The sequence below is a fragment of the Galeopterus variegatus genome, unplaced genomic scaffold (genome assembly GCF_000696425.1).
Source record: "Galeopterus variegatus unplaced genomic scaffold, G_variegatus-3.0.2 Scaffold1778, whole genome shotgun sequence".
NCBI classification, from domain to species: domain Eukaryota; kingdom Metazoa; phylum Chordata; class Mammalia; order Dermoptera; family Cynocephalidae; genus Galeopterus; species Galeopterus variegatus.
Genome location: NW_007727889.1, coordinates 5,719 through 17,178, shown reverse-complemented (window position 1 = coordinate 17,178; position 11,460 = coordinate 5,719). Strand labels below are relative to the sequence as shown.

The window sequence follows — 11,460 nt, the reverse complement described above, 5'->3', positions numbered from 1 at the left end:
ACGGAAAAAAAGAAAAAAAAAAAAAAAAAAAAAAGAAAAAGTCCTTATCTGTTAGCAAGAAATACTAAAGTATTTCCAGATGAAATTATATGTTTGGGATTTATTTAAAATTCTCCTGTACATTCCCATTCACTAATGCTGAAAGTATAAATTGGTATAACATTCTTGGAGGGCAATTTGACAATATCTATTAAGTCTTTAAGATTTGCATAGCCACTGACCCAGCAATTCCAATTCTAGAACTTATCATGTAAAAAATACTTGCTCGAGTATATATGATAGGAGGATGCTAGTGAAGCATTATTCAGTATGGAAAAACTGATAACCCAAATGCCCCCCAACAGAGAAATGGATAATTATGTATGGTTTAATCCGGTATAACATTCTTGGAGGGCAATTTGACAATATCTATTAAGTCTTTAAGATTTGCATAGCCATTGACCCAGCAATTCCAATTCTAGAACTTATCATGTAAAAAATACTTGCTCGAGTATATATGATAGGAGGACGCTAGTGAAGCATTATTCAGTATGGAAAAACTGATAACCCAAATGCCCCCCAACAGAGAAATGGATAATTATGTATGGTTTAATCCGTATAATAAAATATACTGTAAATATTTAAAAGAATGACACAGGGGGCTAGCCAGTTAGCTCAGCTGGTTAGAGCATGGTGTTATAACACCAAGGTCATAGGTTTGGATACCCGCTCCAGCCAGCTGCCAAAAGGAAAAAAAAAAAAAGAATGACACAGATAGATCCTTAAAAGTAATGTCCTTAAAGGCTGTACACACACAACCTGATATGTAAAAATCATAATTTACAAAGCAGAGAAATAAAATGATAGACTTTTGAGAAGAATAATGTGCATTTGCAAGACTTCACATAAATAAATCAGCTATTCAATAAACATTCAAAAATTCAAGCTGCACAGAATTTTTCTGAATATGTTTATACAAGGGTACTTCAAAAAGTTCGTGGAAAAACAGAAGTAAAAGAAAATACAAATCTTTCCATAAACTTTTTGAAGACCTCTCTTATTTGTCTGAGATTTTACCCTACTTGCACATCACAATACTAGCCTATTACTGCATGGACACTGGCAGAAAACACAAATCTCTTGGGTCAGAGACAATGCACTTTATTACTCCTAGTATGGCCAGGTATATGAAAATCAGCACATTTGCAATGGTTTCCCTTGCCCCAAAGTCCCACGAGGGTGACGTGATGGGTCCAGATGACAACTGCACACACAATGGATTGCTTAACAGGAGAGGAACCCAGGGCCAAGGGCCCAGCACTTTTTGAACAAGCAGCAAACACTGTAGCAAGCAGTGAATAAGATGAACAAACCTTGCAATCTAGCACACTTATGGAAGAACATTTGGAGAAAACAGGGCTCCCAGCAAAATGCCCATCCCACCAAGTTCATTACAATGTTCATACAGACATTAACCAACTTTACTAATATAGGGAATTTGGTATTGTATTATTCTTACTGCCAAATATTCATATACTGTACAAGTAATATTGATTTTTAATGCCACTTTTCAATCTTATTCAAAATAATCAATTCTCAGAGTACACTTTAAAACATCACAGCTTCAGTCCATGCAAAATGAGAAAATCCTATTTGTAATCACATATTTGTAAAAATAGGAAAACACTTCTCCCAAAAAACAGCATCTAACCATGCTATTACCATTCAAAATACCACATACCACTACCATACTGGAGTAATTGGCATAAGAGGAAATAAGGACCTAGAGCAGCTGTGCATGTGGTAGCTACTGAACAGCTCCTGAAGAGCATGATTGGGATAACCGTTGGAGCTTCATGTAAAAATTTACTTTCCAAAGGAGATCTTTGGGAAGGATATAAAAGGTAATGAGAATATGTAGTGAGTTGGATGACAGCCCCCAGAAAGCTATGTCTGTGTCCTAACACCAGAACCTGCAAATGTGACCTTATTTGGAAATAGAGTCTTTACAGATGTAATTAAGTTAAGTATCTTGAGATGAGAACATCCTGGATTATCTGGGTGGGCCCTAAATCCAATGACCAGTGTCCTCGTAAGAGACACACAGAGAAAGTACAATGGTGGTTGCCAGGGGCTGGGTGAGGAGGAAATGGGGAGGAGTATTTGTTCGGTAGGCGTAGAGTTTCAGTCATGCAAGATGAAAAAGTTCTAGAGACCTGCTGTACGATATGCATACAGTTAACAATACTGTACTGTAACACATAAAATTTTAAGTGGGTAGATCTCATGTTATATGTTTTTTACCGCAATTTAAAAAAAACAAACCTCTCAGAAGAGAGACACAGACACAGAGGCACCGGCCACGTGAAGACAGAGGCAAGGACTGGAGTGATGCAGCCACAAGCCGAGGATCACCTGGAACCACCAGAAGCTGGAGAGGCAAGGAAGGATCCAACCCTAGCGCCTTCAGGGGGAGCTCCGCCCTGCAGACACCTTGATTTTGAACTTCCAGCCTCCAGAACAGTGAGAGAATAAATTTCTGTTGTTTTAAAACAGAAGAAGGAAGCAGAGGAGTCAGTCAGAGAGAGACTGGAAAATGCCACTGGCTTTGAAGATAGAAGAAGGGGCTACGAGCCAAGAAGTACAGGTAGCCTTTTATATAAAACACCAAGTTCAAGGTAATCTATTGTGGCAGCCTTAAGAAACGAACACAGAATGCAACTAATATTCTTTTTTTTTAATCTAAGAAAATTAACAGTCATTAATTTTTTCATTAAAGGAAAAAGAACATTTTTTTTTCTCTCTGCTCTGCCATTTTCTACTACGTGAGACCTCTGCATTGCTGTAAAGCCACCACCAAAGAAGGCCCTCACCAAATATGTTCCCTGGACTTTGGACTTCCCAGCCTCCAAAACTAGTTCTGAGAGCAGATGTCTGGAGGCTGACCATGGGCTTCAGCGAGAAATAAAAACCCTGCAGGACCCTTCAGGAATGACAACAAAGACCAGCTGGAGCCTTGGCAAGAATTTGCCTCTGGCCCCTTCCTGTCCTCCTCCTGCTTTTCACTCCTTGCTTCCTCCTTCTTAAAAACTCTTTGTAAGTCTGAGGCTTTGAAATGGCTTAGCTTGATGTCTCCTCAGGCCTGAAATAAAGTTGTCTTCTTGTTTCACCAAAAATAATGATAATAATAATACTAATAATAAAAAGGAAAAAGACTTTCTGAGCATAACAATGTAAGAAGTCGCTCAGAAAAGATATATTTGACTACATAAAAATGTAAAACTCCACTAATACCTCAAGAAACAGCCTAAAAAAATGTTTAAACCAATTATGAAAAAGCTATACAGGGTCGACCCCGTGGCGCACTTGGGAGAGTGCGGCGCTGGGAGTGCAGTGGCGCTCCCGCCGTGGGTTCGGATCCTATATAGGGATGGCCAGTGCGCTCACTGGCTGAGCACGGTGTGGACAACACCAAGCTGGGGGTTGCAATCCCCTTACCAGTCACAAAAAAAAAAAATGCTATACAAAGGAATATTACAGCAGACAAAAACAAATAAGACAGCTCTTTAGCTTGTGACACAAAAAAATCTTTTGAGATCTATTATTAAATGAAAAAGACAGGCTAAAGAAAAACAAGTGTGCTAGCTAATGTTGACTTTTTTTTTTTTAAGTCTACACACTGTGTCAGGCAGAATAATAGCACCCAAACAATGTCCACTTCCTAATCTGTGCTACTGGTGAGTATATTAGGCTGCATGACAAGAGGGAATCGAGATAGTAGAGGGAATTGCTAAAGTTGCTAATGACCTGACCTTAAAATAAGGAGGTGATCTGAGATTATCAAGTGGCCCAATGTAATTGCATGAGTCCTTATAAGTGGAAAAAGGAAGCAGAGGAGTCAGTCAGAGAGAGACTGGAAAATGCCACTGGCTTTGAAGATAGAAGAAGGGGCTACGAGCCAAGGAGTACAGGTAGCCTACAGAAGTTTGAAAAGGCATGGAAACAAATTCTCCCCTACAGCCTCCAGAAGGAATGCAGTCCTGCCAGCAACTTGACTTTATTCCAGTGAGACCCATTTTGGACTTCAGAGCTGCAACGCTCTAAGATTTGTGTTGTTTTAAGTCACTGAGTTTGTGACTTAATCTGTTACAGCAATAATAGAAAACTAATACACATACACACATTTATGCTCATATATACATAGAATGAGCTAGAAGGAACATAAGAAAGGGCTAACAAGGGAGGGCCTCTAGATGGCTGGGGGGCAGGAGTAGAAGGGAGCCTCACTTTTCACTATATCTCCTTCTGTGCTTTCTTTATATTGTACTTTGTATATCTGTTACTTGTTTTTAAAAAGTAATTAACTCAAAATAATTTAAGGGGTAAGAAATATTTTCCTCATGGTTCCTTTAAAGAAAACAGACTGTGAAATTTAAATCTAAGGATTTATCTTTTATATGAAATATCTTAAAGCAAACAGCAATCTGTGAAATAAAAATAATTTACAAGAAAACTTAGAAAAAAATAAAAACAAAAGGAAAAAAATCATGAAATATTTATTAGGTTAAACGAAGATCTAGTATCATTAATATATAAAGGATTATTACAAAGTAATTAAGTGAAATTATAATATTTCAATTATAGGATAAATAAAAAAAGCCAACACAGACATGAAAAAAATGGCCAAACACTACAAAACAAAAACATGCAAAAGAAAACAATGAGATCCATTTTTCCCACAAAATAGGCCATTTCCATAGTTTTTTTTTTTTTTTCTATTAATACTTAGTGGTGTTGGCCAGGAAGAAACCAGGGAACCAATTACTTCCACAACATTTATGTGGGGTGTAGGCCAGTGGTTTTCACACAATGCTCAGTGGAGCTGCTCAGTAGCAACTGTGGGAAGAGAAAGGGAGGGAAGGAGAGGGGAACAAAGGGACAGGGCGCTCAACAGATTTAAGGCCCCTCTGTAGCCAAAGCAGCAATCCAATAAGTTTTACAAGTCAGGCTTCTACTGAAGCTTTTGTTTGGTTTTCAACCAAAAGAGAGACCTTTTCTAATAGAAGCAACTCGCTCCTCTTGCACAAGAAAATCAAATGTTTTTCTGAGGCTGGGGCCCCAGCCCATCTCCCCAAGGCTGGACACCTGGGTGGATCACAGCCCCAATGGACAGTGTTCCCTAGGAACTTCTCCCTGATGGGTCAGAGGGCCTGTTAGTTACTGGCTATTCTGGCTTGCAATCCAAGTCCAAGCTGGATCCCAACTCATTTTTCCTTTCCTATTCTTTTTTCTGCAGCTGGTCAGTACAGGGATGCAAACCCTTGACCTTAGTGTTATCAGTGCCACTCTCCCCCAAGGGAGCTAACCAGCCAGCCCCCAACTTTTTTTTTTAATAACAGAATTTTAAACTATTTCACTTGACTTTGCTATGTTTAACTTATGTCACTTCTTTTATTGCAGTGCTAGGAGTGTCAATCATAGTGCCTGAGCAATCATTTTCTGTTCCTAGCTCTTTTTCAGCCACAGTGACAGGGGCAAGAAAGGCAAGCAATGACCAATCCAGGTGATTACGCTGCACAGGCTCCACCCACACAGGCAGGAAAGTGGACCACAAGCTCTCACAAGAACATGGATTGAGGCATCTGCAGAGTCAAGCTATGAGCAATGGAAACAAAAGCAAAAAATCTTGACATAGGGAGAGGCTAAAGGGGCCACAAACAGGCCAGGAGTAAGCAGAAACCAAAGATAAGCAAGATACAGCTACTAAAGCTGAATACAGGCATACTCTCTGACCTAGAAATTCCACTTTGAGGTTAGACACCCTAATGAAAAGATACATAGTTCACCTAAAGACCATACAAGAATGTTCACTGAAGCACTGCTCTGAACAGCCCAAAGTGGAAAACAGCAGCAGACTGGATACATAAACATGGTAGATTCACAGTGGTACACTATACAGTAATGCAAATGAACAAAGTACAACTACATACAATATCGTCAATCTTACAAATGTCATGCTGAACAAAAGAACCTCACTCCAAAGAGTTCATGTTGTATGATTCCATTTACATAAAGTTCAAAACAAGCAAAACCACAGGCAACGCACAGACTGGGGGAAAATATCTGTAAATCATACATCATATAAGAAACTTGTATCTAGAATATATAAATAAGTCTTACAACTTAATAATAAAAAGACAACTAATCCAATTACAAGTTGGGCATATGTGACAGACATTTCTCTAAAGAAGATTTAGAAATGGTCAATAGGCACAAAAAGATGCTCAATGTCATTTAGTCATTAGGGAAATGCAAATCAAAACTACAATGAGATACCACTTCCCACTCACTGGAAAGACTAGAATCAAAAAGATAGGGCCGGCCCCGTGGCTCACTCGGGAGAGTGCAGCGCTGGTGTACCGAGGCCGTGGGTTCAGATCCTATATAGGGATGGCCAAGCATGGTGCAGACCATACCGTGCCAAGGGTTGCGATCCTCCCCTCAAAAAAAAAAAAAAGATAGATAGTAACAAGTGTTGGTGAGGATGTGGAGAAACTGGAACTCCCATACATTGCTGACGGGAAGGTAAAATGGTGCAGCCACTATGGAAAACAGTTTGGCAGTTCTTCAAGATGTTAGAGTTACCATATGACCCAGCAATTCCACTCCTACAATATATACCCAAGAGAAATGCCAACATACGTCCATACAAAAACCTGTACATGACAGGACAAATACTGTAGGATTCCACTTACATGAAGTACAAGACTAGTCAGATTCATAGAAACAGAAAGTAGAACGGTGGTTGTCAGGTTTGGGGGAAGAGGAAGGGAGAGTCAGCTTTAATGGGTACAGAGTTTCAGTCTGGGAAGATGAAAACTTCTGGAGATGGATGGTGTTACCATATCCCTTCTGACAAAAAACCGAAGTCGTAACTTGCTTGACAACCACAGCTTAACTAAATCCCAGATCCTCAAGATGAAAACTTCTGGAGATGGATGGTGTTACCATATCCCTTCTGACAAAAAACCGAAGTCATAACTTGCTTGACAACCACAGCTTAACTAAATCCCAGATCCTCTCTGAAACAGACAACCTTCCCATTAAGTCCCAAAACCAAGCAAGAAAGATTCTTTGGTGTATCTTCAAGAAGCTTCTTCAAAACAAACAGGCTTGGGCACTTACCACTAATCTGTCCACTTTGGAACCTTATAAAACACTTTTGACAAATGTCTTGTGGAGCCTCCAAACTTGAAACTTTGGGGGAAAATTCAACCAACCTCAACATCCTTCTGTCCTCAGGCAGACCCTCATCCCAACTTACCTAACCCCACTCTTCTAGTCAAGGAATAGACTAGAAGCTGCTTGCTAACACAACACCCAATTCTCCCCTTCTCTTGGATGGATTAAACTGGAAAGCCCAGAATTATTCCCTACAGGAAGATCATAGTCTATTATTGTGCAGAAAAGAGTTCACACAGCAGGCCTGAGACTACTCTCCTTAGGTCTGCTTGCAAGGTTGGCCTTTGGCTGGCATCTGGAACTTGTATTTCCAGGGGTTCCCATCATTTCCTAAATAGTAAGAGTGGCACACTGTCCCTAAACTGCTTGTGTAAACAATATGGTTTATGCTGAACACCTGCTTTCCTTCTGGGAGTCTGGAATTTTGGTATATGCTCAGCAAAGGGTGCCTGCATGACCAGTATTCAATAAAAGCCCATCCATATAAATGCAACAGTGAGATTAAAAGGATAAGAAGGACAAAGTGGCTGGAGGATGCCCCCTAAATTACATTCTAAAAATTTCACAGCCCTCCAATCAAACTGTCTTTTAGAATATGTTTTTCCTAATTACATGTGAAGAAATTATACACAAGGTGAATTCAACCTTAACCAGAACCAGGTCCCAAGAAACATAAAAACCAAAACAAACCAAGCTAAGTGATCATAACTAACATTGTTATGAGCTTACCACATGTCAGATACCGTTTATTAAACTTTTTATTTTAGAATAGTTTTAAGATTTATGGAAAAATTGTCAAGGCAGTATAGAGAATTTCTATATACTCTATACGCAGTTTCCCCCATTACTAGCATCTTAAACAGTATGGTACATTGGTCACAATTAATGAACCACTACCGATACATTATTATTAACTAAAGTCTACACTTTATTCAGATTTCCTTCATTTCTACCTAACATTCTCTTTCTTCCCCAGGATCATATTCGGGACACCACCTTACATCTAGTTATCATGTCTCCTTAGGCTCCTCTTGGTTGTGACAGTTCCCTAGACTTTCCTTGTTTTGGTGATGCTGACAGTTTTGAGGAGTACTGGCTAGCTTATTTTGTAGAATGTCCTTCTGTTGAAATTGTCTGCTGTTTTCCTCATGATTAGACCAGGGTTCTGGGTTTGGGGGAGGAACACAAAGGTAAAGTACCATTTCATCACATCATGTCAAGGGAATAAGGGAATCGACATGACTTACCACTGTTGATGGTGACTTTGATCACCTGGCAGAGGTAGTGTTTTCAGGTTTCTCCATTGTAAAGTTATTCTTTCTTCCCCCCTTTCCATACTGGCCTCTTTGGAAGGAAGTCACTATGCACAGCCCACACTGCTTAGTGGGGAGTTATGGTCCACCTTCTTAAGGGCAGAGCTTCTAAAAAATTATTTGGAATTCTGCAAAGGAGGCTTTTCTATTCTCCCCATTTGTATTAGTCTATTTTATGTTGCTATAAGAGAACATCTGAATATGGGTAATTTATAAAGAAAAGAGGTTTCCTTGGCTCACGATTCTGGGACAGCTGCATCTGGCAAAGGCCTCAGGCTGCTTCCATCCATGGTGGAAAGGGGAAGGGGAACTGGTGTGTGCATTGAGGTCTCATGGCAAGAGAGAGGGAGGGGAGATGCCAGGCTCTTTTTAACAACCGGCTCTCACAGGAGCTAATAGAGTAAGAACTCATTCATTCACAAGGGAGGGCATTAATCTATTCATGAGAGACCCGTCCCCAAGACCAAACCACCTCCCACTAGGCCCCACCTCTCAACACAGCCACACTGGGAATCTAATTTCAACATGAGGTTGGTCCAGCTGCAGTGGTGTTTACGACTACTTGACCACAACCAGTTACAGATTTCTTTGTTCCTTCTCCAATCCCACTGCTTCACTTGACTAGCCTTTAAAAAATTTTTTTTTTCAACATGAGTTTTGTAGATACCCAAACTATGTTTACCCACACCCAAACTATGACACAATTTATTTACATCACCCATGGGAATTAACTTTACACTTTGGAATAATCCAACACTACTTTATTCTGTTGCTCAAATTGTTCCAGCTTTGGCCATTGAGAGCTCTTTCAGTCGGCTCCTGTGGCCCTTTGATGTACCCCCATCAATATGGGATTTGTTTGCTTATTGTTTGTTTTGAGTACTTCCTTACTTTCTGATGCTACAGGATCTTGTGTATTTCCTGCCCCTGTCCTAGGATCAGCTATTTCTCCAACAAAGAATGGTATTAGATATCAAGGTCAGGGTGCTAGGTATCAGGCACCATTTTTCACTTAGCCATCTCAACAATCCCATGCAATAGGTACCTATTAAGTAGCCTGCCCAAGGCCACATCAGTGAGTGGTAGAGCAAGGTTTTAAACCCAGGAAGTCTATCTCCAGAATACATTTCCTGACCACACTGCCACTGCTGTCTCCCATATGCAGAACACCACCAATAGGACACAAATGAAGTTACACATATGTACTCATAAAAGCACTAACCTTGGTAACAAATCCTTTCCAAAATAACCGGCTCAGCTGACAAGGCTTATGAGAAATTCAGAAGTTGAGAATCCTGTTGCCAGTGATGTAAGGGACACATTCTTTGGTATAAGGAACAGTGAAAGCACAAATTCCAGATGTGACAGGCATAATCTTCACAAATAACCACCACAAAGTCCTGCTTGGTTTCTTCTTATTTGGTAACTTTCAAACTTTCCTATACAGTCAGACCATCAGCAGGCAATCCAGTCACCCTACACTTCCTGATCATGCCTACGCTGTGCTGTTACCTTGTGCCTTTTACATTAGCTAATTGTTTAACAAAAGAGGCAGGAACAACTGGCTCTTAAAATTCAGGTTAGAGCATACCCACTAGAATATCTAAAATGAAAAAGTCTGACAATACCAAATGTAGGCAAAGATGTGGAACAAATGGATCTCTCAGATAATCGAACGAAAAATGCTATAGCCACTTGAGAAAACAGTTTGGCAGTTTCTTATAAAGTTAAATACACACGGACCATACAATCTAGCAATTCTACTCCTAGGAATTTACCAAGAGACATGAAAACCTATGTCTATACAAAGACTTGTATATGAATGCTCATGGCAGCATTATTCACCATAGCCAAGAAATGGAAACAACCCAAATGTTCACTAACCGGTGAATGGATAAACAAGTTGTGGTGTACTCTTAGAATGGGATACTACTCAGCAATACACAGGACCAAACTACTGACTCGCATCACTACATGCATGAATCCAAAAGGCATCATGCTAAATGAAAGAAGCAAGATTCAAAAAACCACAATTATATATACTTTTACAACATTTCATGCTTATAAAATTCTAGAAAAGGCAACATTTTAGCAACAGAAAGTATATTGGTGATCCCTGGAGCCAGGTAAGGACATTAATTGCAAAGGGGCATGAGGGAACTTTTGGGGGCAATGGCAGGGTTCTACATCTTGATTGTGGAGATGGAGACACTACTATCTACATTTGCCCAAACTCATCAAACTATACACTTAAAATTGGTGAATTTTATTGTGTGCAAATTATACCTCAAGAAAGCTGTTTAAATCAGGATATTTCACATCAAGTTAGATCCTTACTCCACAATACACTTAAACATTGGCAAATATTGGTTAAAGGGTGAATGCAAAAGTCAAACTAAAAGAAGACGCGGACTTATATTTACCAGTCTATCAGATGACTTTTTAAAGCAGAATTTCAATGAAGAAAGTCACAAAGAAGGAAGATCAAGACGTGAGTCCACCAAATGTTTTAACATGTTTACATCAAAAACTTCACAAACAAAATGTAATGGCAAACTACAGTCTGAGAAAACATTACAATAACTATGACACCACCTAATACATTTAATTATAAAGACTACTTATAAATAAATAAGTAAAACACTAGGATCTTTCAATGAAAAAATGGACAAAAGGGCATAGACGATTCACATAGATAAAAAAACAGACAATAAGACAAACTCTGTTACTCAAAGTCATACAAAGTTAAAAGAGCTGCTTTGCCTTTTTTTTTTTTTTTTTTTTTTTTTTTTTTACTTTAAATAGGAGACCTTTCCATTTACCAAATTGGCAAAGGTTTGCAACAAACGTGTATTCAATGTATGAATAAGACTGTGGTGAACCAGTGGCTATGCAATGTGACACTACTAATAGGGGAACCAATGTA

General features: G+C 39.3%; 1 protein-coding gene across 1 annotated transcript in view; it reads right to left on the bottom strand.

The window, feature by feature from the left end:
* The window catches only part of MOK (MOK protein kinase), a 42,120-nt gene extending 30,942 nt beyond the window's left edge, over positions 1-11,178 (bottom strand). Inside the window, exon 1 of the mRNA XM_008578885.1 lies at positions 10,958-11,178. The gene's annotated coding sequence lies outside the window, so the exon portion shown is untranslated. The remainder of the gene's footprint in view (positions 1-10,957) is intronic.
* Between the last annotated feature and the right edge of the window lie 282 nt (positions 11,179-11,460).